General features: G+C 35.0%; 1 long non-coding RNA gene across 1 annotated transcript; it reads left to right on the top strand.

Annotated features, from left to right (window-relative positions):
• Positions 1-15,980: 15,980 nt before the first annotated feature.
• On the top strand, positions 15,981-22,112 carry LOC124103680 (uncharacterized). Its single transcript, XR_006855254.2, has 2 exons — positions 15,981-16,617; positions 20,799-22,112. It is a non-coding gene; the product is annotated as an uncharacterized LOC124103680 (long non-coding RNA).
• The last annotated feature ends 3,417 nt before the right edge of the window (positions 22,113-25,529 follow it).

Genomic DNA, 25,529 nt, shown 5'->3' on the forward strand with positions numbered 1-25,529 from the left:
CTTTGAGCTGTGTTTTAAGGAAATTTGACAAACACCCTTTTTTAAGCAGGATTAGGGAAACAATGTTACAATTTCTTTTGCTAGTTGGCTGCCCTTGAGCACACCCACCACAGGAGGGAGTTGCCTGCTGGGGATTTAGAAAATGAATATCTCCCAAATTAACAAGTGAATCCTAACATGCCATCAGAGTTCCCTGGGAACCCCTACTGAAATGTAACTCTTGAAAAATTCCTTTAAAACACCTTGTCCCTCCTGATTGAGAGAGTCACAGCCTTTGGGACAAGAGTCCCCTGGGTTTCTCCTTTGCTAGAAAAGCAATAAATCTTATTTTTTCTTTTTCTCAAAACCATGTCCTCATTATTAAATTGGCATTTGCTTTGGGGACAGGGACCGAGCTTTCAGTTACAACGTTTGGCACCCCAGGTGGGACCCCAGAGCACCCCCTGCTCCAGATTCTTGGGAATGCCTGGCACTCCAAGAAACTGTAAGTAACTTTTTGAGAGCTGATTAGTGGAGAGTTAGGAAATGGGTGAATGTGCCTGAGGTCCAACCGAACCAGAGGAACTAGCTATTCCTGTATGTAAGGTGAGGGACTGAGAGACTCCCAGCAGCTGCTGAAGTCCCTTCTGCTTTGAGGAACTCCTGTCTTCCTTCCCTGCACTGTAAGGATTGCTACATCTTTCTGTACTTGGAGAAAAAGGAAACTGAATGCAGTAAGATTGGAACACCTTGGCCATTTGGTAAGCTTTTCCAGCGTGCACACCTAGAACCTTGATTCTACACTTTTGGTTCCCCTTTGTGAGAGAATCTCATCCCCTCATGGGAATCTCTGTGGCACCACAGGTGTAGGAGTCACAATTAAATGGGAGTTGAAAACTTGGGGAGATTCTTCCCTTATCTGATCTGTTTTAAAGGTTTCCATTTGTCGGTCATTGTTTGAGATACTCTCTGTTGGTCTTGCATTGTGTTTTTTGTTGTATCTGTTCTTGGCTCTCTAAGACATAAACAATAGTGTGTTATTCTTTTAGATGGTTTCTTGGGAAAGATCTTGGCGGAATGGTTCACCTACAGATGTAATCATGTCTAAAAAATGATGTTTTACTGTAACAATCTGGTCTTTGAATGGTTTTCTGAATTATTGTACAATCTTGCAGTTGGGTGTTGGTTCGTCAGAGATAAAATAATTATCAGAAACACTAACAATTCAGATTGTAGAACTGAAAAAAAAGACATGAGATAATTTGTAAGAAAACATCCAGGTTGCATCTGTTCTCATAGTTAGCCTTCACAAGCCAGTTTAAAATCTCCCATTGCTGTTCTTGTGCTCAGATGTACTCAGTGTATTTTTATATTGAGATATTTCAGAACTTATGCCATATGTTTGACCTCACCTGGAAAGATGTTACGCTATTACTTAGTCAAACTTTAACCTCAAATGCCCCAGGTAGGCTTCTCCTGCCTCTCTACCTGCTCAACAGCCAATGGTTTATCAGTAAGAAATTTAACATTTTAGGTTTGTTCTCAAAAATAATAGAAACTAAGGTATCATAATTTTCAATATCCAAATCTGTCCTATTACCAACTAGATAAAAATGGTTAAAATGCCTTAGGTATGAGGTTTCTGTTCAGAACCACAGTTTCTCCAGCTCCTTCCCAACATCAGCCAGGACTTACATTGAAATGCAAATGGAAGCTGAGTAGGAGATGGTCTAAGACTGGGGGGGAAATTAAAAATGTCTTTAACTTAATTTACATTAGACTAATCCCAAAAGCAAATTGTATGGTATTTTACTAATTACCAGCTGGTCATTTTTGTAGGTCTCTTTGTTTTTTCTTAAATTCCATATTTTTTGAGCTAATGGTTTTAGTCCTAGGCACCTAGGTAATTTTTTGTTCCTGACCAATCCTAATTTTTATTCAACTATGGAGTTTTTAAACATCTGTAACATTGCAATGGAGATTTGCCTCAAAAGCTGCAAGGCTTTTACTTTTGCATGTGTGCACTCTGTGTATTGTGTTGTTGTCCATGAGTGTGTATGTCCATATGTCATGAATATAATATAAAAATTGGCAGATATATAAGAAGCATTAATAAATTCTAAAAAATGTATCCAAATATCTTTAATTCACATGACTTAAAATGGTTCATTTTAAATTGGTAAAAAGATAGAAGTAAAAATGTCTTTAAAATCACACTTAATCCAGAAGTCTCTCTACGTGGTCAAAGAATTATTAAAATGTTGATGTCTATAAAATGTCTAGTATCTCTTGGTTCTAAAAATTTTCCTCAACAAAAACTGGATAATACTGTTTAATACACCTGTCCAATGTTTTCATAGAATAAATAAAATAGATTTGACATGAGATTACTCATAAATGTGTTTGTTAGACATATGATTAATTTACAAATTTAAAATGCTCACTGATAAATATACCACCAAGTTCTCTTAACTCCTTGAATTACATTGGGTAATATTATTGATATTTTCATAAATTGGTAAATAAAGAAAAAAAAGGGTTTAAAGTTGCTTTGTCATCACTGTAAAAAAGTTACCAAAATTTTATAAGGTATAATTCTATATACTTAAACATTATGTTTTCATGAAATTGAAAGGGTAAAGTTTCTAAGCTGCTTCTAAACTGCAAAGCCTGAGTTACACCCAGAACCTGAAATTCCTGAGGCAGTTAAGACAACGCCCTACTGGCCATTTAGTTGATTAATAGCCTAGGGCCCTGTGCGATCTTGCACGTAGGCATCGCAGGGCTTAAACCAATCAGTTTGAATGTGTACCCCCGCTTAGGAGTAACCAATCACCCCCGCCCGACCTGTTCCCGCCAATGAATGAACTAATCATGTTTAGGAATTGTTGTTTGATTTTCCCGCGGTGTATGATGATTTGTTAAAGGAGACTGTGATGTATGTAAAGTCCCCACCCTCCCCAAGAAGAGTACTTAAGCAGTGCTCAGCCCCTGCTCTGGGCTCTGGGTTGCTCTCCCTTCTTGAGTGAGCACGGAGCCCCAGCACGCTGGAATGGATCCCCAATAAATAAATCCCCTTCTGCAATTGCATGAGTCAGTCCCTTGGTGGTCTCTTCCTCCGATGCTTCGCTGGACCCTTACAAAATGATAAACAGATGTGATACTATATACAAAGGTTTATACAAGATTTCTATGTATAAAGGCCCAAAAGTTTCAAGTGTTCTAATTAAGAGTACTATAAGTAACATAAAATATTTCTTTTTATTAAAATGAAGTAATTTATGTAAACTCAGAAATTTACAAAGATTACTTCAAAATGTGAATAGAGAAGGGGGTTAACAGTTTGGAAAGAGAAATTAGAATGTTCTAGGTATGGAAACCATACTTAATAGAAGGAAAATGAAGTGTTTCTGTATAAGCAAGACTTTATGTGATAAAATGAATAAGATGGTTTGAATAAGTGATTTAAAAAAAGTCTGTGTAAGTTGTATATATATATATATATATATATATATATATATATATGAAACAATCAGTCAAAGCTATTTAAGGTTTTTTTTCCTAAGGTCAAATGTTAATATACTGATATAGACCAAAGTTTAATCTATGTTTTAAAAAGAAAAAAAAAATTCTTGAAACATTGATTTGCCCATAACATTGTGTTTAAGAAGTTTTGTTTTTTATGAACAAGTAATCTTAAAGAGATTAAGAATTATATAACTGCAATTAAACAATAACTGTTATCTTAGAATATTGTAATATGTTATTTCTGTTAGAACTAAACTTGATTAAAATAAAAACATCAATGTAATTTTGGTACTATTACTCTTCTTTGTATATTAAATGTGTTCATATCTTCCGGGTATACAAGTATTTAAAAAGAAGGTTTACAAAACATTATATAAGGATGGTGTTCTCCAAACTAAAGTTATATGATAATTTTAGTCTTATAAAAATAGAATACTGGAGGTTTATTTATATCATTTAATTTTCTATAACAGGACCTCTTATCAATAAGATATGTAAAGTTTTATGTTCCTTTTTACACTGGGATAAAATTTAAATGTATTTTTAAGTTAATGACAGCCTAATCTATGTAAATGTTAATATTGTAAAACACAAAAGCATTTTGCTACTTTTCCACTGAAGGTTAAAATTTCTCAGTCTTTCTTTAATTTGTGTTTTAAATGTACTTTCATATTGTGTTAGCTAATCTTCATGTGAACTCAAACAACAATATATGTAAACTTTGTAAAATGATATTTAAAAATCAAAGATTAGCTTCAAAACTAGAACACTTTACCTAAGACTTATAAGGAGCTCCACCTTATCTGAGATAAGGTTCTGCCTCTTACCTTACTACATGTCAGAATTCCTCCAAAATAGGCCAGAATTCAGTTCATTTAAAGTTATATTCAAAGGATTGATTTTTGTTGTTAAGATTACTAGGATCTCAGAGGATATAATATATAACTCAACCAAAATTCAAGTTAGTTGTTACACAAATTAAATATGTTTTTGCTCTTCTTAATTTTATTTTGTATTTTCCTTATAAACTCTCTAAATGTTGCCTGTTAATGTTTTGCAGAGATATTGTTTCAAGAACACAACCTGGGTTTATTATAATAAGCCATCATCTATAGGAGAGACTGCAATTAATAAAAAGTGTAAATGACTGGAAGGTTATAGACATTAAGGTTAAAGCCTAGTACCCTTAATTTAAGACTGGTGAGACTTATTTGCTAAATGTTTAAGATCAGACTTAAATTAAAGTTAAATTAAAAGAACCAAGAACCAATATTTGGCTCTTGCCCTCCCAGGCAGTCTAAATCCAGGGAACAGGGAACTTCTCTAAAGAGCTTTGCAACTCTGGGCCACATAACCTCCTGATAAGCAAGATTAATGAGACCACTGGAAAACAGGAAATCAATCATTGCACTTGCTATGAAGAGGAGGGTCACTGGAGAAGGGAAACATCCTTGATGCTTCCAAGGGAAGTCACATGGTCAGCAAGACCTGGATCCATTCTAGCACAAATGGCACTAGGGGAACTAAGAAACTGCTCTCAAGTTCCCCCAGGAGTGACTTCCATGGAAATCAGCTGACTGCTAACAATAGATAGAAAGAAAAGTCAGTTTGACTTGCTTTATCTTAATCACCCTAGCAAAAACAGGTAAAAACAAAACACAGCCACTCCTGAGCATTAAAAAAATAATAGTTAATATAAGTTAGGATATACATTGTGTTGGCCTCCAAGAAAAAGTAAGACTGGAGGCTACAAAAGAGAGATTCTTGGGCATGAATGCCTAATAACCATCAAAAGAAACTAACTATCAAGAGTAACTGCCAGAGTCAGAAGTTGTTAGTTAGTTTAAGGCCTTTAGATATTCCTAACCTACACAGGTAGACTTGATGTTTGATAGAATGATTATCCACCCCTCAGTAGCAGAAATAAAGAATTCTGTAGTAGACACAGAGGTCATACAAGTAAAAAAGATTAAATGACACTAAGTAGCTAAACTACATCTTGTGGGAAAGGACATTTGTAAAAATTAAAATTAAATGTTAAATGTTTACATCCCTGATAACTCTGAGGATATGAAAGATTTACATTTCCACATAAAGGCCTTGTCCACTCTGGCTTTATTATGGGAAAAACTTCTCAATCCTCATACCTCCTGATGAGAAATTATTGATTTCTATCATTTTCATGATATACATTGATATATTCTAGATGTTACAATATTTATTTTGTGCTCATGTCTTTTTGCTTCGCTCTTATAGAAGCACCCTTCCCCAGATGACTTTACAACTTGTTGTTTCCCAACAAGACTTCAATTCAACCTGACTTCTAAAAGGGAACTCCAAAGCTGTTTGCCCCATCTCACATTGCCCCTTCTCAGCTCTGAGGAAGCCAGAGAGGTCATTGCCCCTTTTTCTTACAGCAGAAAGAAGTTCCTAAAATTAGAAGGGGGAAAAATGAAGCCAGAATTAGTATAGATAGTTAGTATAGATAGGTAAATTGAGTCAGGTCAGATCAAGAAAGCCAATTTTGAGTGAGTCTGGGAAGTTGGGGACTGTTCCCTGAGGGCTTAAAATTCTTTCAGAGCCCTTTCTCCTCCCATCAAAAATTTGAAATGGACACCTAAGACAAGGGGAATAATGAACTCAACCTAATTCCATCTTAAGATTGGGAGTCATCTTGTCATAAAGTTATGAAAAGTTCATTTATGTTTTAATATAAAATACTAAGATTTCTATTTGGCCTGACAACCTGATGTTCAAACTTGTTGAAATTCCTGCCCATACTTTGAACTCACGCATGCCCGGCTCTCCTTGACCAGATAATAACCCTCCCCCAAACCTCAATGGCACCTCATAAATTCTGATGTTGGAATTTTAATTTATTCCCTACCTTGAAATTTTAGCCATGTAGATTATTAACCTCCTATGTGCCTTTTTATTATGCTTGCCAGAATCCTGTTAGCTGTAAGTTCCCAAGACAACCCTCTTTGTAACTCTTTGTGCTATAAAACCTTATACCTGCAAGCTGTGCTGCTGATCTCTAGTCCACTCGTGCAAGAGAGAGCCGCTGGCCATCTTTTGTGGACACAATACAACCTTGCTTTAATTTGATTCAAATTGGTGTTGGTGGTCTTTTCTCTGCATCATGGTTCAACAGTGACCTTTCACTTACTTTATTTTCTCTATAATTTCACTCCTTATATTGTCCTCTACCTTGCAGGTCAGTTTAACTATGTGCATTCTAAAATTCTTCTCTGATACTTCTTCCACTGTCATGTTGATGGAGTTATTGGAGTATCTTGGTTTGTTTGGAATAATTTGTTCCCTTACTTTTTCATGTTATTTTTATTTTTTATTTTTATTTTTTATTTTTGTGTGTGTGTTTACTCATCAAACAGTATGGAGCTGAGGCAGTAGAGTTTCTACCCTGTGAACTTAGAGTATCCCGGAAGGTTTTCAGTAACTCACTGTTTAGGAGGAGACAAATCATAACAATGTACAGAATTAAACCAAATAATTCCTGCTATGATGTCTAAAATGTTAATTGTCACAATAAACAGAAATAATATGTTCAGTTATTGCCTGCAATAAAAAGTTTGTCAAAGGGTTTAGATTTTCAAATGGTGGACAGGGAGAGAACAGAAATGATATAGGATGTGAAGATTATGAGGAAGGAGGAGTGAAGATAAAAGTAATAGAAGTAAAAACTTATAGGAAGAGTAAAAGAGTGAATAATAGATATTAGTTTTTAGCAGGAAAAAAAGAAAAAGAGAATAGAGGTATGTAGATGTTTAAATATGATAAAATTTAGAAATGTTAAAAATAAAAATGAAAATAAAAGAATATTAAAAACCTGAAATGTACTAATAAAACACCCTAGTCATCAAAAAACTGATGTGTGAAAAATAAATGACTTCAAAAATGATAGAAATGAGAAAAAAACAAAAAATAAAACCAAATATAAGTATATATAAATGTCCATGAACCATTAAGATCACAATTAAACAGAGAAAAGAGAAAAAGGAGGGGAATCTCAATGAAAATACAAACAATTAGTTCCTTCTCAGTTCAAAAGATACTCAGACTCTCTTCTCTGCAGTGTTAGGTGGGTTCATCAGGAGTGTGATGTTCCACCCTCTGTATTGCTGGGATTGTTGGAGTGAGAGATAATCCTGTAGGTAGAATTCCTGGAGGCAGGGTTTAGGCTTAGGTGGGCTCTAGGATCTTTACTGAATGCTAGTTGGGCTGAAGATTTTAAGTCAGTGCACCTCCAGAGCCCAGCAATTTGATTAATTACATTAATCAAATCAGATATAAGGAAGGCCTTAGTAAATTGAATGTGTTCCAATATTAATCCAAATGTGATTACTGTTATATAGTTATATGTGACTTTAGAATTGCATATGGAATTTTCAGGAATATTAATTTCTCCCATTCCACTTTTTCCCCTTATGTTTGTGTGAAATGCTAACATTGACTCAATGAGTATGCTAGATCAAGAGATGGCTTTGAAGAAAGAAGACAGAGGAGGTTAAAAATAAGGAAGAATTCTAGGTCCTCAGTGATATACTCAGGCTACCAATTCTGAACTACTTCCTAATGGCTGGGAGAGAATAAAATCTCTTTTATTTATATTACTATAGTAGAGATTAATTTGAAGGGAAAGAAATGTTAACTATTAAAACATACTGTATTCTTATATTTCTATCTGATATCTTAGGAGATACATAATACAAATGATTCAAACATGAAAAGTAAGTGTAAGAAAATAATAAATCCATTTAATCACATGTTGAAAAGATTTTGTCTAAGAAAAGCACCAGTGTATTAAGTATGAAGCACACTTATTAAGTGGAATACTGATTATTAAATATGATTTATTGCATAAAATATAAAACTTGTGACGTGTGGCAGGTAATGTCAGTAAATATTGTACTGAATCATCATGTAATATAAATTTTATAATCAATAGCACGTCATTGTATATTTTGGTGCTTCAAATTTTTCATTATAACTTATAATGAAATTGCAAATTAAAGCAATAGATCTAATTTTTCATTTCTTGAATTATCAAAGTGTGTGTTCTTATTAGCACCTATATTTATTTTCATGTATGATGTATGTGTTTTGTTTCATGATAAGATACATTTTGGCAATTCCATATCAACATGGATTTTGTCCAGTTTATTATATTACAAACTGATCCTTTCATTTTTGAATGATCAAATTTTAAATATGAATTAAACTTAAATTTGTCACAAAATTTATTTTAGATAGTCTACTTCTAAGAATTTAGCCCAATAAACAATCTATTACATCAAAAAAATGCATGTATTTCACACAAGTTGTGTCTTTTTTTTAGAAAAAATTATAGTAGAGATATAAATGACCAAGATAACAACAACAACAACAACAACAAACCCGAAATTGATTAATAATGTGCATTTTGCACCTGTCAAATGTAATATACTGCAATTATCAAAAACAGAAAAATCAAAGGTAGTGATATAAAATATATGTAACATATGGTCAAAAGGTTTTACAATTCTACAGGTATACTGTCCATTTATGTTACTATAAGTATGTACATACATATATAATAATGTTTTAGCAAAATGTTTATATAGTAATGTTTTAGCAAAATTTAAAACTCCCTATATTTGATATGTATACCAAATATTTTAGAGGATTATCAATGACCTTTCTTATGAGAATTTTTTTTTCTCAAGCATGATGAAAATCATATACAGAGTATATTTAATTTGTGAAATTTCCAAAATGCTGGAAGAAGTCACAAACAGTATTCCTTTTAGGGAAAAACAAGTAATCTTGCCAATTCCAAAATTATGAATAAGATGTCTGTGCAAATTCTGACTGTTGCCAGGGCTAAGATGCATATAGCATTTTGTGGGGTCTATCAGCATGGTGTTTACTGCTTGTTCTCATTGTTCAGGGCCAATGCCATACTGGTTGTGAATTTTGTTTAGCACACCCCTCTTTACAATGATGCAAAATAATTATAAATATTAGGAACCAATAAACATTGGTTTATAGCTACTGTCATAGAAAAATAGCCAGAAAGAATTTTGTCAGTAGCTACTGATGATTGCTACTTTGTTCCCTAATTAAATTTTATATTTCTCAAATTTTCTGTAGTGTAGTTTTTTGTTTTTGATTTTTCTTTTATAATGGAGAATACAATAACAACAAAAATCTTTGATGCTGTAAGGTGTTTCCTTCCAATATCAGATTTTAAACATTTTAGTGCAATAATTTCTGTTATATAAACATCATTTTCAAATCTCTCTGTCTCTGTCTTGTGTACAAACACATGCACACACACACAAACATACACACACACCCAACTCAAACATGCATACACACAGCCTATTTTTACTTGATTCATATGACCCAAGATTGGATTTAACCTCTTCATTAATTGATTTTCATAGTTGTTATCTCACATAATGCAACTTTTGCTTTGACTGTATAATTCATTTTCATTTCTTCACTGTATCATCATATCATTACCATTTGCAGTGTTACACTTCACTGAAATGAATAATTTCATGCATTTTTTAATGGCAGGGAGAGACATAAACACTGGAGAGTAGAAAACAGAATTCTTTTGAATTTTTCTATTTTCATTCTTTCAATATGTCATACTTCTCAGTTTTTCAGAAATACTACTAGCATGTAAAATAAAAATTTCACTTAATCCTTTGTAAATTCTTATTTGACAAAGTGCATTTCTATTTTTCCCATGAGAAATTTGGAAACACATATTAAAACATATATTCACTTAAATTATCCTTGTGTGATAGCAAGAAAAATAAAACAACTTAAAATAAGGACACACCCTATTCTGTTAAAAAAAAAAAGGTGGCATAATTTGCATTACTTAGGAGGTGAAGGTAGAACATCCTTGCTCTTTCAAATGAAAGATGGTAGAGGGAGAAAGGAAAACATAAACCAGAAAAGTTAAAGCTGCTGCCACTTCTCCTCAACTGCCTTGGAATTTCACTTTATTAAGCAGACTAAATAATGCATTTTACTTTAGACTACAGTGGCCATAAAGGTGACTAGGGAATGCCAAGTTCGAAAGAGTGAGCAACTGTTTTTGAAAGGACAAAGAAGAGCTTGGCTTGAGACCATATGCCCACAAGGTGACTCATGCTCCCAACACTCATCACAGGAAGTATATTCAGGACTCAGATTGTGATGTGACAAGCAAGATACAGGGCACTACACCTAGCATTATGCTTGAGTCTGATTAATTTTAGATTTCAAAGTACTAAGCATTTATGCTAAAAACTGAGTTTTATTTAATACTTTATCATTTAAATTTTATCTTTTACATATTCTTGATATTACAATGAATTTTCCTTTATGTTATGAAATTATATTTTGTTTCAAAGCTAACAGGAAGAGTACTATTTGGAATAAAATTGTAAATGTTTGAATACTGGTATAATATTTATTTCTAGAATACAAGCTCGAGAGGGCAAGACTTTTTTGTTTGTTTTGAAACATTTCTCACACCAGGTGAATATCTAGCAAATACTAAACAGGAAATATTATGAATTAATGAAGCAAGAGATTGTACTGGTTTATTTTTATTTTTTTTAATGAGATAATATTTATCTCAAATTTTCCTTAGTTCCCTTTAGTTACTTTCTGTGTGTTCAGTATTTATTTTAATTTTCATTTACATTTTCAGTAATTGCCCCCCTTTTGCATTTTATTATTTCTGTACTTTATTCTAATATATTTATGCCTTTTTTATTCAGCATAACATAATGGTAAGTGGTGCATCTTCATGTAGCTAAGCATGGGAGAACTGAATTCAAATCCAATCTCCACTGCTTAATAGTTTTATGACCTTAAGCAAGTTACATAATTGTTTCCTGCTTCACTATCCCTGTTTTGAATGAAACAATAATTCTAACTCATATTATTTTCAAGAATTAAAGAAATCAAAATTAGCAAATCATTAAAACCATGGATAGCATGGAATAAATACTCAATGGTGTTAAGTAATATTATGCTTTACTAAAACATTTATTTGGATATATTAATCTCCAGTTCTTTGGTATACTTTTTAAAATATTTTCTTGTCTTTTGTACTGTCAGATTTCAAAATTTCCATTATCCTTGATCCATAATTTATAATGGTTCAAATTAAGAATACTACTTAATCTCTTTAAAACCTAAGTTCCCCATCAATAAAATGGGGATCATAACACTATTTGCGTCAATATTTGCTTAAGTATTTAATACTAAGATGAAGAATTTAATAGGACTAATACACTTAGTTCAGTAAATTTTACCTATCATAATTATTATTGTTGTTTTTAAAGTTAACGTTTGCTAAAAATGGAGCTTAGATGTATGAATAAGGGCTGGGGATGTGGCTCAAGCAGTAACGCGCTTGCCTGGCATGTGCGCTGGGTTCAATCCTCAACACCACAAAAAAATAAAATAAAGATGTTGTGTCCACCAAAAACTGAAAAATAAATATTAAAAAATTCTCTCTCTCTCTCTCTCTCTCTCTCTCTCAAAGAAGATGTATGAATAAAAGGGTAATAGTTCACTTCAAATACTCAAAAACAATTTTACTTGCTTTCAACTTCACTATTATCTAAAAACATTCTCTCCTATAATAAGCCATGGTTAAACTCCAAGTAATATTCTTTAACTAATACTCTTCAATTTGTTTTCTTTTCTTGGCATTCCCTCTGTATATTACCCTATATTTATCTAAATTAAATCTATATCCCCCATTTCTCACTTTTCTTCACTCCAAAACTTGTGATGTTAGAGCTCTCTCATAATCCAGCCTGACTCACTTAATTGTAACATTGTCTTTCTATATTTTTAATGATTTATTTGTGTAGTTTATATTATCAGTAGTACTAATGGTAATGATGAACACAAAGTGCTGATGAATGTGTGCCTTATAGACTACACAGCTTAGCTTACTTTTTTTTTAATTGCTCAGAGCCCCAAAGTCTGGGAAATGGGACAAAGAATGGGAGTAATTATTCTTTTTCTTATTTAAATTTTTCTTGAGTGAAATCATAGAGAACAGATTTAACTCCTTTTCCCCTTCCATCATATTCACACATTTAAAAATTTAATTCATTTCTATTCAGGTGGACTTGTAAACTTGGATATTGGGAGATTTTATATATATATATATATATATTATATTTGTTTTATATGTTGAATAAAAGAATAAAGTATTACCATATATATATAATATATAAAATTTTATGCCTTTTCATGTATCACTGATATTTATATTTATCAACCTGTTTAAGAAGTTGAATCTTGCTTTATGACTTTATTCATTTAAATGCTATCTTTTTAAATAATTTTAAAATTAATCATATTTTAAATTGACAAAGACAAATTATATAAATTTTTACATTGTGCAACACAATATTTTGAAATATACATACATTGTAGCATAGCAAAATCCAGATAATTAACATACACATTACCTCACAAACTAATTATCAATGTAGTGATTTTGGGGAAGGGTTGATCAAAGGCTACAAAATTCTGTTTCAGGAAAATAAATTCAACAATTTTTTAGTGCTGTGTAAATTGCAATACAATCCATTGTATGTTTGAAATTCCCTGAGAATAGATTTCAGTTGCAGTCTTCTGAAATCTTGAATACCCTCTTTTAGTTCTCAGGTGGGAGTGACTTGTCCAGAGTTCAGCCCTCAAATACTTGGGATATCATAGGTAACCGTTTCTGTTCTTTGATCTTTAGTAATATTAATGGAATTATGAAGATGACAATTTTCAAAATATATGATTACATGTGTTAGTAAAATATTGCATTAAAACAAAGAATAGCAACATGTTATAAATTAGTAGTTACTGAATTCAATCTGAAAAATTTTTCCCTGATATAAAATATTTTGTTGATTTTTTTTTGTGCTTAGTTTGACTTCTTGTCCCTTTTCCTGTCTTCAGCTCACTCTCTTCCCCTTTCATCTTTCATTCTTTCTTAATGTGGCTATATATGCATTTGAAATAATATAAATTATGAAGCATTTCTCAAAGGAATGTACTTCATCGTTTCAAAAGAATATTTTATACTTTTGATCAAATTCAGATGTTAATTTCATATAAATGTATCACATTGAAGCTGACCTTCAATTAAAAAATCAATTGCAACATTTAAAAATTGTATTTTATAGGATGAAAATTGTGCTTATAGATTAATTCTGAGAAGGAAATATTGCTATCAACATATTTAATTAAGCATATTTTATATATTTTTGTCTTAATATGTTTTTTTAATGAAAAAGTATTGTTAATGTTAAAATGAGGTAAGGTATGTTATAATATGTAAATAAACTAATGATAAACTTTAAAACTGCACTGATCCCAAAGAAAGGAAATGTTTTCCTTATTTACTGCTTTGAGTATGTGTGTGATTTTATACAAATGCATTTTTTTTCCAATTACTGTTCAAATAATTCTGTTTGTTTTCAGTAGACACTGTGCTCTATCATAAAGCTAGAATTACTTTCCTTTCTGATATTTGACAATATCACACTTTAATCACTTCCATATATAGAGTGTTTACTATAAATACTTTGTTAATCCTGATCTTGTGTGTTTACTATTACTCTTATTTTCCAGATGAAGAAACTAGAATATAGTACAGCTTGCCAGTGTGGGTCAGAATTCAAATTCGGATTCACAAGCAGCAGCCACTTTGTCCTTATCTGATGTGATTTGATCCCTATGATAATATCAATAATGCAACCTTTGCAAATTTTCTTTCTTCCAGAACATAGAAATGTTATCATTCATATAAAATATATATTAACAACTTTTAGAGATTTTCCATCAGATGACATCTTATGGATATAAAATATATGTTTCTAGAATTCAACCCCTGGTACCTAAATATATAAATAAATAATAATAAACATGGTTTGATTTAGATGATGGAGATTTAGCCCAGGGGTGTTTTACCACTGAGCTACATACCTGGCCCTTTTTAATTTTTATTTTGAGACAGAGTATTGCTGAATTGCTTAGGACCTCACTAACTTGCTGAGGCTGGCCTCAAACTTGCAATCCTCCTGCCTCAGTTTCCTAAATTGCTGGGGATTAGAGGTGTACCACTGCAACCAGCCTATTTAATTTCATAAATGAAAATGTTTATAAAGTATATGCTGTATAGTCTAAATTTTTCCAGTTAAATCTATATGTATAATATCAATCTTTTAAGAGACCTGAGTTAAACCAGATTAAAACGTTAATCTCAAATACTGAATCAAAAGGCTTCTATTTGGGACTCCTGATATATAGCTTCACTTAGGGTAAAAGTTGAATTTCCCCAAAGACAGGATTCTAGAAGAATAGGATACATCTTAACTGAAGAATGTCTTAGTCAAAGTTACTAGTCCCTCATTATGTCTCCTGCATATAGCCCACACTTGTCACTTGTTGCTAACCTTTCTTAGGTCCTAACCTGATTACCATTTCTCTCTCATGACAATCAATTAAACAAGCTGACCAGGAGACACTTTACAGGGTGATACCCCCTGTAACAGTAGTGCCATGATTCAGTGGTACTTGAGTAAATCCAAGATTTTTTCCCAGATTATACAACTCTCTTTAGTTTCAGTGCATGTTTTTTCCCCTCCTTCTTCTAAGAGATGATGCAATATAAAAGAGAAATTACTTTTATTATTATCACGTTTCCATCAAACGTTAGCACAAAAATGGTGAAAAAGAAACTAATAGATGTGATAAGATTCTCAACAAGATTATTTTTCCTTTTGTCATTATTCTGTATGTTCCTTGAATTAAAACAACCTTATAAAAATCTTTCCATTTTTTTCTTTTCCATTTACATTTTCTTCCCAAAGAAGAAAGGTGATGTTTAAAAATTTACATTTTGCCTTCTTACTTGAATATATGTTATGGTTTTAGATATATGGCTTTGCCTCTAGGGAGGCTTCTCACAATTGCCAAAGCAGGTGATCTTGATCAAGTGTGTTTGTCCATCATTATCTCAGGATTGGTAAGGTGGGTTCTTTTCCAGCATTAGAAAGTTGCTATTGCCTGGGGGTAGTTTTCATTCATCACAAGATGTTTGTAGGATTAAACATTGTTCCTAGAATCCAAAGTGACTCAGAACAAAGGAGATGAATGCATATTGGAGGCAGAAGTGCCAACTCTTTAATCCCACATTTAGCCACTCACTGGAAATTTGCAGGCAAAGGTGAAGTGTAAGTGCTTGTTAAAATTTAATTTCATATAATTTAAATTCATTATATAATTTTTAACATATATTAACATTAAGTTAAATGTGTAATGTTTTATGTTATTGTTCTGATGATGAAGATAAATTTGTTTGATAAATCTGATTTATTTAGCATAACATTTGTTTTTTAGGAGGTACTCAAATTATATTGTATTTACATAAGATTTTGAAGGACCCCAAGGCCCCAGGCCCAACATTAGGAAAACTAACCCCTGTGCCCTGAAGCTGCAAGATGTTCCCTCACCCAACCCCCATGTCAAAACCCCTCCAGCAGCATGTAGCACCTCAGGTGTTGCACAATGTTACCACAAGATGTTCCATGTAGATAACCCTAACGGGCCCCCTATCACAAGATGTTCCTTTTAGACAGTCCTACTGGTTAAACTTGAGAACTAGGTTTAAAAACAGGAACTGAAAGGACAGAATGCAATTTTATGGTTTTTTTGAGAACAAAAAGTTGAAAAACAAGTTTACCCCCCTAGGTGACTCAACTGCTGAATTCAGAGGGACCAATAGGAAGGCTGTTGCTGTGCTAAGCTAAGACCTAACCCACCTGTTCCATATAAAAGATCTATACCCCAAAGCCCGGTGTGCCAGCTCATCGAAGCTCCGGCTGAGGTTTTGCTGTGCACCCGCAGGCGCCTGTGTGAGAATAAACGCCTCCTGCTTTTTGCAGCCAGTGTCTCGTGTGGTTCATTCCGGGTTTGGGATCTGTGGATATTTCATTGTGGAGGTTCCACCGAGATCCAAGATCCCGGTTCCGGTTCGATCCCGGTCCCTATCCGGAGGACACCCGACATCACTGGGAGGTAAGCTGGCCAGCTCAAACTGACTGTCTTGTTGTCCTGTTGGTTATCTGTTCTTTGTTCCGCGCAGCGTCTGTAAGACTATATGATCCTAGGCATAGTCATTTAGTATTCTGAGTATTCTGAGGCAGTTCTGTCATTTAGTATTCTGAGGCAGCTTGAGAAGGAGTTGACGAACTCGGACTTCTCCCCTGCCACCCTGGGAGACGTCCCAGGGATCAGAAGGGTCCATTTCTTTGGGGCCCCCGGTGTTTCCGAGGGTTACACCATTTTTGTAGGCGACAAAAAAGTACAAACTTCTCCCAGGCCATCTGATTTGTTCGGTTTCCACCGAAGCCGCGCAGCGATCTCACTGTTTGGTTTCGTTTTTGTGTCATTGTGTCTGTCTCTCTATTTCCTCTCTGAGAATAACATGGGACAATCACTAACAACCCCTTTGAGCCTAACTCTAGATCATTGGCAAGACGTTCAAGATCGGGCAGACAACCTGTCCGTGACAGTCAAAAAAAAAAAATGGGTAACACTCTGTACCACGGAGTGGCCAATATTGGCCCACCCTCGAAGTTAAATGGCCCCCAGAAGAGTCCCTCCATCTCTCTCTCTAATTTGCAAAGTCAGAAATTGTCTTTCAGCCGGGGCCGCATGGCCATCCAGATCATGGCTTTTAACCTTTCAGGACCTCTGCGAATCCCCTCCTGCATGGGTGGGATCCACGCAGTCCGCTGGGAGGATTCCACCCGGCGGTATGGCGGATCTGTCCCGTCCCTGTTCCTCCCGGCCCCTCCACCCCAGGAAGCGAACGGGTCTTCCTGGAGTCGGGCTGCTTGGAAATGCAGCCCAAGGCGGATGATAAATTCTATCTAAGGCTAAATACTGAGACTAGGGAAGCAATGTTTTCTTCCCCCCCCCATAACCGGCTTGAGTGCAAATAGAGATGCCTGCTGGGGATTTAACAGCTTTGACATCTCGCTTTGACTTTTCTCAAAGCCCTGTCCTCATTATTAAATTAATGTTAATTAACTTTAGAGATGGGAACCAAATTTTCAGTCACAAATTTTGACACTCTCAAGGGGACTTTTAAGGAGTTCCCACTCTGCTTTCTTGGGGAAGCCTAGCACTTGAAACAACTGCAAGCAGAGGATGGACTTTTTGGGAGCTGGCTACTAACAAGTTAAAAAAAAAAAAAAAATACCTAAACTAAAGGAACTGATCCTGTGGGTAAAAGATAGGATTAAGGGACTCCCAGCAGCTGCCAGAGCCATTTAGCTCTGGGGAGTTCCCTGGGTCCTTATCTACATCTTAAGGATCTGTTTACTTAATCTCTGTTTACTTAAAAAAAAAGGGACACTGAATGCAATAAAGCCAGTCACACTGAGACCCTTGATTTTACACCTATAGTTGCCCTTACGTGAAAACATCTGGTCCACTCATAGAAAAGTCTATGGTGCCACTGATAAAAGTCATAATTAAATAAAAGTTCAAAACCTGGAGAGATATTTTCTTATCTGGTTGTCTAATTGTTTCTTAGAGATAATCTAAGTTAAATGTGTGTCTAAAAAAAAAAAAATAATAATAATAATAATAATTTTTTATTATAACAATCTGGTATCTAAATGGGTTTCTAAAACATTGCACTATCTTACAGTTAAAAGTTGGGTTTAAACAATTGTTTAGTTTGATTTCAGATAGTTCATGCTAGAAAACTTAAATACTTGGGATAAAAAATTTTAAAAGTTTCAATTTTGAACTGGGTAGCCTAAAAAAAAAAATTAAAAATAGATCCAAATATCTTTAATTCACGTGATTCAAACGGTTCAATTTAGATTGGATAAACAGATAAAAGTAAAGATGTCCTCAAAATTAAACTTATAAGTTTCTCTAGGTGTTCAAAAAGGCCCTAATAAAATGTTAACTCTGCTTAAATTTAAAAGTTTACAAGTATTGTTTCAAAATGTGAACAAAAAAAAAAATTATGTAATTATGGTGTTATTAATGTGTTCATATCTTCCAGGTATACAAGTCTGTAAGGTAAAAGCTTCAAAAAAACATTATATCAAGCTGGTGTTCTAAAGTTGTATGGTAATTTTAGGCTTAAAAAAAAAAATGTTAAAAATTCCATTATATCATTTGTGTTCTATAACTGAACTTGTTATCAATAAGATATGTACAGTTCCATGTTACTTTCTACTCTAAGATACAATTTATGTATTTTTAAGTTAATAAAAGCCTAATCTGTGTAAAGGTTTAATTACAAAACACAAAAGTACATTACTACTTTTCTACAAGAAGTTAAAAGCTTTCAGCCTTTAATTCATATTTTAGGTGTGATATTATGTTGTGTTAGCTAATGTTCATGTAAACTTAAACAACAATTTATGTAAACTTTGTAAAATGATCAGCTTCAGAACTATAGTACTTGAGATTTATAAAGAGCCCTGCCTTACTTGAGATAAGGCTCTGTCCCATCTCACTACATGTAAAAATGGCTATAAAAAAAGTAAGCCAGATTTCAGTACAGTTAAAGTTGTGTCCAAAAGTAGGTTTTTGCCAAGATTACTAGGATCTCAAACAGAAAATTATGATGTATAACCTTGCCAGAATTCAAGGTAGCTATTATATAAGCTAAATATGTTTTTACCCTAGTTAGTTTTGTTTTGTAATTTGCTTATAGATGGTTTAAAGATTGCCTATTAATATTCTAAAGAGGTATTGCTTTAAGAACACAACCTGGGTCAACATAAGATAAAGAGTTATCACCTACAGGATAGAGAGATAGACATTAAAGCCCAGTGCTCTTAATATAAGGCTGTTAACTTATTTGCTAGATGTTTAAGATCAAGTTTTTAAAATTAGTTAAATTAAAAGGGCCAAAAAAACCAATATTTGGCTCTTGCCCTCTGAGTCAGTCTGAATCAGGGAATAGGAGACTTCTCCAAAGGGCTCAGCAACTCTAGGCCACATAACCTCCTGAGCAGGGAGATTAATGAGACCAGTGGAGGACAGAAAGCCAAAGGGTACATTTGCTGTAAAGAGGAGGGTCATTAAAAAAGGGAGACATCCCTGATACTTCTGAGGGAAGCCATATGGTCAAACAAGGCCTGGACCCATCCTAGCGCAAATGGCACTAGCAGAACTGAAAAACTGCTATGAAGTTCCCGAGGACTCCCAGGATAACTCAGCTGACTGTAAACAATAGGTAGAAACAAAAGTCAGTTTGACTTGCTTCATCTTAAACACTTAGCAAAGACAGTCAAAGCCAAAGCACAGCTGTTCCTGGACATCTTAAATAATAATAATAATTAAATATAACTTCCATAAATAAATAAACTAAAGGCTACAAGAAAGATTCTTAGACAGAAATGCCTGATAACTGTCAAAGAAACTACTAAAATAGTTTTAGTCTAAGACTTTTATTTCTAGACAACACAGGTAGACTTGATGTTTGCTAATATGGTTATCCAGCCCTAAGTAGCAAAATTAAAGATTTCTCTATTAGACACAGAGAAAAAACAAAAGGCTCTTTTGAAAGCTCGCAAAAATGTGCCAGGGGACGACGGGCGCCCCACCCAACTCACAAATTTGATTAACGAAGCTTTTCCTTTAACCCGGCCAAACTGGGACTATGCAACTGAAGCAGGTGAGAACCACCTACATCTCTATCGCCAGTTACTCATAGCGGGTCTCCATGGAGCAGGGGGGTCTCCATGGAGCAGGGCGACAGCCCACCAATTTGGCTCAGGTAAGACAGACTATCCAGGGGTCAGAGAAAACTCCGACAGCCTTCTTAAAAAAATTAAAAGAGGCTTATCGGAGGTTTACTCCATTTGATCCTGATAATGAGGACAAAAAAAAAAACATTTAATGGGCCTGCCTTCGTCTCCCAGGTAAGTCAGGCGGTAGCCAATACATTAGAGATTAATTAAAAATTACATTATGGTTATAGACCCCAAAGTTCAGGACAGGTAAAAAAGGTAAATAAAACCATTAAAAAAACTTTAACTAAATTGACACTTAAAACTGGCACTAGAGACTGGGTACAACTCCTACCTTTAGTCTTGTATGGGGCCCAAAACACCCCAGGCCCACATGGACTAACCCCATTTAAAATCCTGTACGGTGCCCCACCTCCCGCTATTAACTTTTATAAAACTAAAACCTATGCCTCCCTCACCCCATCTATGCAGACTCATTTGCATGCTTTGCAATTGGTCCAGAACGAGGTCTGGAAGCCTCTAGCCGCAGCATACAAAGAGGAACTTAAAACCCCCTTGCTGCCACATCCCTTCAAGGTCGGAGATACCGTCTGGGTACGCAGGCACCAGAGCAGGAACCTCGAACCGCGGTGGAAAGGACCCTACACTATCCTGCTGACCACTCCTACTGCACTCAAAGTGGACGGCATCGCTGCTTAGATCCATGCTTCCCACGTGAAGACTGCACATCCACAGGAGTCCGCAGACACCTCTCCGGATCCAGAATGGAAGTTGCAACGTACCCAAAATCCGCTAAAGATAAGACTCACTCGCTGTTAATTTTTCTTGCTTTGTGCTGTGTCTTCCCCATATCAGTTAACCCCAACCAATCTGTGAGCCAGACATGACAAGTATTATCGGGGACAAAAAATATAATTTAAAAAAAAAAAAAAAAAAAACAAAACAGGATCCCCCACTTTCTGCCGACTCTTGCAGGAGCCTGAAATGGTACGGGGCAGGGCCATGTACCGCATTTGCCTGCAACCCCTTAAACATTACCTTTACTCAGGCAGGCAAAGCATCAAAAGATTGGATAAAAAAAAAAAAAAAAACAATGGGGCCTGAGAGTATATCATAAAACTGCCTATGACCCTGGGGTCCTATTCAAAATTAGATTAATAGTAAATACCAACCCCCAACCAGTATGCTGAGCCGTCAGCTAAAATAATGCTGGAATCCGAGCAGATGGGTCAATGGATATAAAATTATATCCATGATATAAAAAAAAAAAAGGGGAATGAAGGACCCCAAGGCCCCAGGCCCAACATTAGGAAAACTAACCCCTGTGCCCTGAAGCTGCAAGATGTTCCCTCACCCAACCCCCATGTCAAAACCCCTCCAGCAGCATGTAGCACCTCAGGTGTTGCACAATGTTACCACAAGATGTTCCATGTAGATAACCCTAACGGGCCCCCTATCACAAGATGTTCCTTTTAGACAGTCCTACTGGTTAAACTTGAGAACTAGGTTTAAAAACAGGAACTGAAAGGACAGAATGCAATTTTATGGTTTTTCTGAGAACAAAAAGTTGAAAAACAAGTTTACCCCCCTAGGTGACTCAACTGCTGAATTCAGAGGGACCAATAGGAAGGCTGTTGCTGTGCTAAGCTAAGACCTAACCCACCTGTTCCATATAAAAGATCTATACCCCAAAGCCCGGTGTGCCAGCTCATCGAAGCTCCGGCTGAGGTTTTGCTGTGCACCCGCAGGCGCCTGTGTGAGAATAAACGCCTCCTGCTTTTTGCAGCCAGTGTCTCGTGTGGTTCATTCCGGGTTTGGGATCTGTAAATATTTCAATTTAAATATCTGTACTTTCAAGGTTGTAATATTATTTAAAAGTGTGATACAAGGTACTAGGGGACATATATTTAATAATTAAAATTATAATCATATGCAGATATATTTTCTTAGCATTATAAGTGATATAAAGCTATTGCAGGGCAATATTACTTCTCACTTACTCAAAGAAAATTTTTGTTAAGAAACTTACAGAATAAGCAAAGAGAATGCTCCATGTGAAGTGGGAGTCATCCAGAGAGGACTGGGCCTGTGTCTTTCCAAATGGAAAGATTGTATATTTGGTCTGGGAGTCTCTCTCCTCATGTATTATGTATTGGGGTGGTTACTATGGTTTTGGGGCCATGATGTAATGAGTCTACACTGGTTTGGCCACATTGAAAAATCTGCATCAGTAGTGTGTTTACACAGGTTTCACCATGTTGAAGACTTTACATTTATATCTAGGTGAAATCTATGCATGTTAAAGTCATGATATAAATTAAAGTGAATTAAGGTCCCTCAAATGATGATGCTTTAGTACTCTTTGCATGTTTTGAAAGTGGAATGGTTAAGCTGGTTACACCCAGTTTATCTAGTTTAAGAAAGTAGTTTCTGAGCATGAAGGAGGCCAGGTTATGGGTGGGGTTTCTGTCACCCAAAGTGGAGTGATTTTACATTGTTCAAACTAAGATGATCACTATTTTTTCTTCCTCCATCTGCTCATGTCTATGTGTTGTGCTTGCTTATTTTAATAAAACTATTATGATGTGGAAAAAAACTGCATTATAGAGATGAAAATAAGTGAGGACAATGCATATTTTTTTTAGAAATAGAAACCTGTTTTTGAAATAGAAATATGGGAAAAATCAGAAACCTGGTTTTTGACATAGGAATTTGTCAGAAAAAAGAAGATATATTGAATCTCAAAAGAGAAGTGCCCATGAACATTAACAATGCAGGAAGCCTTTTAATCCATGAACCTTAAAATGCAAAACAAGCAATTCATGAGAAACCCAAACCTCCTCATTGGCCCATGCCCTTTCCTGCAAAAGGTAATATGACAGGAGGGCAATTAGAAAGCACTAGTAAAACTGCTGACTAATCACATAGCTCCACCTCTAGTCCAGCCCCTAGCTATTATCTACAAATATTAACACCTTAGAATAAAGAGTTGCTTTCTCTCCTACAGTAAATTGTCCACATTCTCCCTTGAATGTGTATTCCTTGATTTACCCCAATGTTTCTCACTCTCTAGATGGCTCACCTTCTCCACTTAATGTGTATTTCTTCCTTTTCCCCCCAAAGTCATCACTCTTTGAGATAACCTGCATTCTTCTTTGATTGTATGTCTGCTTGCCTGAATAAATTTTTGTGTCTGATTCATGGTAAAATTATTTTCCTTCATGCATGCCAAAAACTCTATTTGTCCTGAGTCAAGTTTCCCTTCCTTGGAAATTTCTTCAGAGATAGTTTCCAAAGAAAAATTTCACCAGAAAAGAGGCTTAGGAGACTCTGTTTTAGACAATTATAACAGGAGTCAACACTGCTGAAGCAAAACATTAATTATTAATCACTGGGATTGACAGGATTAGGCAATTTGTGATTACTAATTACTATTATTACAGGTGTTCTCCTTCCTTCTCACAAAGACTGAGATACAGGCCCTGTCTTCCTTGATGGTTAAATTTCCACAGGATAGATTCTAGCTTCTTGAAAAATAAAGTCCTGGATTAAAACAACTTCAAGGGTTTGGGGTAGCTCAATGGAAGAGGACTTCGATAGCTTGTGAGGATTCTCCTTTAGAACAGAGTGAACTCATGCAAGTAGAAGCTGCTGAAACACGCTGATTCCCTTCTGCATTGGCAAGGACTTCTAAGCCAGACTATTCAAAGCGCAGTTCAGCCCTTCAACATTACATTGCATGCACACTATTTAAATGGTGGTTGCAAGGTTTGTTTGTGGTTGAAGTAGACTACAACAGAATTCTTCACTGCACAGTCAGGTTCAGTTTCAGCTTCAAGCCTCAGCACAATTGTTAAACAACAGTTTGGAGAAAGCAGGAAAATGCAATTAAAAGGGAGTATTGTGAAAATGGTGGACCAATAAATTTCAATGAAACTTTGGTGAATGAATCCCATAACATTTCCTTCCCCCACCCAAAGTTTGTGAGCCTAGTCCCAAGGTTTTTTCTTGCTACCACCATTTAAATAATATGCCTGCAACATGATGTTGAAGGGCTGAAGTGTACTTTGAATATGATAGCTTAGAAGAGCTTGTCAATGCAGAACAGAATCAGTGTGTTTTAGCAGATTGTACTTGCATGAATTCACTCTGTTCTAAAGGAGAACGCTCTGCTTTGTTTGTTGTTCAAGGAACATTCAACAGAACTCTTCCCAGCAAAGACAGATTTATTTTCAGAGTCTGTGCCATTGTTAAACATCAGTTCACAGGAAGTGGGCAAATGGAATGGGAAGGAATTTTGTGAGAAAGTTGTAAAAAATAATTCCAGTGAAACTTAGTGAGTTCATCCTGTTCCCATTCTTCCCTCTTTCCCCTCATTATTTGGTGAGCCTACTTACAACTTTTTCTTCCTAAACCAGTTTGAATATGTTACCACTGCTGTGGTAGGAAAAATCTGAAGTCTACTTTGAATGTGCTGGATGAGTAGAGCTTGCAAGAAACAGCAAGTAGTTTGTGCTAGCAGCTTCAACTTGCTACAATTCATTCTATATTAAACAGAAGTAGTTTGTGCTAGCAGCTGCAACTTGCTACAATTCATTCTATATTAAACAGAAGTAGTTTGTGCTAGCAGCTGCAACTTGCTACAATTCATTCTATATTAAAGCAGAAACCTCTGCTTTGTTTGTGGTTGAAAGAGCATTCATGAGAATATTTCCATGCATGGGCAGATTCAGTTTCAGTTTCAAGCATCTTTGCCAATGTTGAACATCAACTCATAAAAAGCAGGAGATGCAAATGACATGAGTATTGTGAAAAAGATGGACCAACAAATTTCAAGAAAACCTTAGTGACTGAATGCACATAACATTTTCTCTTTTTCCCCAAAGTTTGATGAGTCTAGTCCCAAGGTTTTCTTGCTACCACCATTTATATAATGTGCCTGCAACATGATATTGAAGGGCTGAACTGCGCTTTGAATATGCTGGCTTAGAAGAGCTTGCCTGTACAGAGCAGAATCAGTTAGCAGCTTCCACTTGCATGAATTCACTCTGTTTTAAGGAGAACACTCTGTTTTGTTTGTTGTTCAAGTAGCATTCAACAAAACTCTTCCCAGCATGGGCAGTTTCAGTTTCAAGCATCTGTGTCATTCTTAAGTGCCAAGGAAGTGGGCAAACTCAAAGGAAAGTAATATTGTGAGAAAAT

The sequence above is a fragment of the Marmota monax genome, unplaced genomic scaffold (assembly GCF_021218885.2).
Source record: "Marmota monax isolate L192 unplaced genomic scaffold, Marmota_monax_Labrador192_F-V1.1 WCK01_AAM20220418_F8-fsc00219, whole genome shotgun sequence".
NCBI lineage: Eukaryota > Metazoa > Chordata > Mammalia > Rodentia > Sciuridae > Marmota > Marmota monax.